The sequence below is a fragment of the Chrysochloris asiatica genome, unplaced genomic scaffold, assembly GCF_000296735.1.
Source record: "Chrysochloris asiatica unplaced genomic scaffold, ChrAsi1.0 scaffold00041, whole genome shotgun sequence".
Lineage (NCBI taxonomy): Eukaryota > Metazoa > Chordata > Mammalia > Afrosoricida > Chrysochloridae > Chrysochloris > Chrysochloris asiatica.
The window spans coordinates 21,478,370-21,480,618 of NW_006408559.1; positions in this window are offsets into that span (position 1 = coordinate 21,478,370).

Sequence of the window (2,249 nt, forward strand, 5' to 3'; positions counted from 1 at the left end):
AAGGACCTTCCTTAAGGTTGCAGAGAGAAAAAAATCTTCCCTACACCCTTAATTGGGACTTCTTGTCTTCTAAATTATGAGAATAGATTTTATTTCCTAATCCAGCATCACACCACTCATCTATCAATTTGTCATACTATGGTGGTTTTCAGGTTGCTGCGATGCTGGAAGCTATACCATTAGTATTTTAAATACCAGCAAGGTCACCCATAGTGGATGGTTTCCTCTGAACTTCCAGACTAAGATAGACTAAGAAAAAGGAGAGGCAGAATGTTTCTGAATGTTTAGCCACAGAAAATACTATGAATAGCAATGGAACAGGTCACATAGCACCAGAATGTTGAGTACTGAATCATTATGAATAGCACCAGAAGATTGTCTGATATAGTGTTTGAAGAAGAGCCTCTCAGGTTGGAAGACACTCAAACTATGAGGAGAAGAGCTGCCTCCTTAAAGTAGAGCTGATGTGATCATTTGAATGGAGTAAACCTTTCAGGACCTTCATTTGCTCATGGGGCAACTCTAAATGGGGAGAAAGAGCTGTAAATTTCTGTAAATACTCAGAATATGAAATGTATTAAGTATGAATCTAGGAAATTTGGAAGTTCTCATAAATGAAACGGAATGCATAAATATTGATACTCTAGGCATTAGTGCGTTGAAATAGAGTGGTATTGGCCATTTTGACTCTAACAACCACGAGGTTTATTATGCCGGGAATGAAAAATTGAAGTGGAATGGTGCAGCATGCATCATCAAAAAGAACATTACAAGATCTATCTTGAAATACAGCGTTGTCTGAGATAGCATAATATCCATATCCCTACAAGGAAGACTAGTTAATACCACTACTATTCAAATTTACACACCAATCATTAAGGCCAGTGATGATGAAACTGAAGAATTCTAACAACTTCTTCAGTGTAAAATTGATCAAACATGCAATCAAAATGTATTGATGATTGCTGGTGATTGGAATGCAAAGGTTGGGGAAAACAAAGGATCAGTTGTTGGAAAATATGGTCTTGCTGAACGAAATTATGCTGAGATCGCATGATGGAATTTTGCAAGACCAATGACTTCATCACTGCAAATAATTCTTTTAGACAAAACCAAAAGATGATTATACACATGGACTTCACCAACGGCATACACAGAAATTAAATTGACTACATCTGTGGAAAGAGATGGTGGAAAAGCTGAATATTATCAGCCAAAACAAGACTAGTGGCCAACTGTGGATGCGACCATCAATTGCTCTTCTGCAAGTTCATGCTGAAGCTGAAGAAAATTAAAACTAGTCTCTCGGGGCCAAATTTTCACCTTGGCACAGTGGCAGCAACAAGGGGTTCAAGTGCAGCAGCAATTGTGAGGAAGGCACAGGACTGGGTGGGGTTTCGTTCTGTTGTAACTAGGATCTCTATTGGTCATAACTGTCTCAGCAACACCTAACGCCAACAAGGAGTCATCAGTTAAATGAGGAAGTGGTCTTAGCAGATAGGGTGGGTCCTAATCCCATCTGAGTGCTTTCCTTACAACAGAGGAGAGCACTCACAGCGACATAGACAGGGGTAAGAGACAATGTGACCACACAATGCTGGAACATCAATCCAAGGGACTCCATGGAACTACTGAAGTTAGCAGTGCACAGGAGAGAAGCATGAAACAGACTTTTGTGGCTCTCAGAATCATCAGCATGGTTTACACCCTTATCATGGAGTCTACTATGCCAAAATAGTGAATGTCGTTTAAAGCCACCCACTTTGTGGCAGTTGGCATTGGCTACCCCAAGAAAGGAATACACCGCCCATTTTGTCTTCAGAAAGGAGGAAGAAAGGAACAGGGCTGAGGGTCCAGGGAATTACTATGTGCAAGTTGGGGAGACCTTGCCCAGCTCTTGTTCTAAAACAAACATGCAATGAGTAATTGGCTAGGTTTCCACTAAAGGTTTCTCCTTTCCTCCCTACTACTGAACTCAGCAAGGACAAGGTCTGGAAGGCCATAAAACAGAGGGAAGTGTGTACTCATGAGTCAGCCAGTCCCAAAGGAAAGCACCTGTTAATATCACAGGGCTGAGTTGTTGTTATTGTTGTTAGGTGCCATCGAGTTGGTACCGACTCATAGTGACCTTATGCACAACAAAACGAAACACTGCCTGATCCTAGGCCAACCTCACTTGAGCCACCCTTGAGCCCATCGATGCTGACACTTGGCCAATCCATCTCACTGGGGGTCTTCCTCTTTTTCTC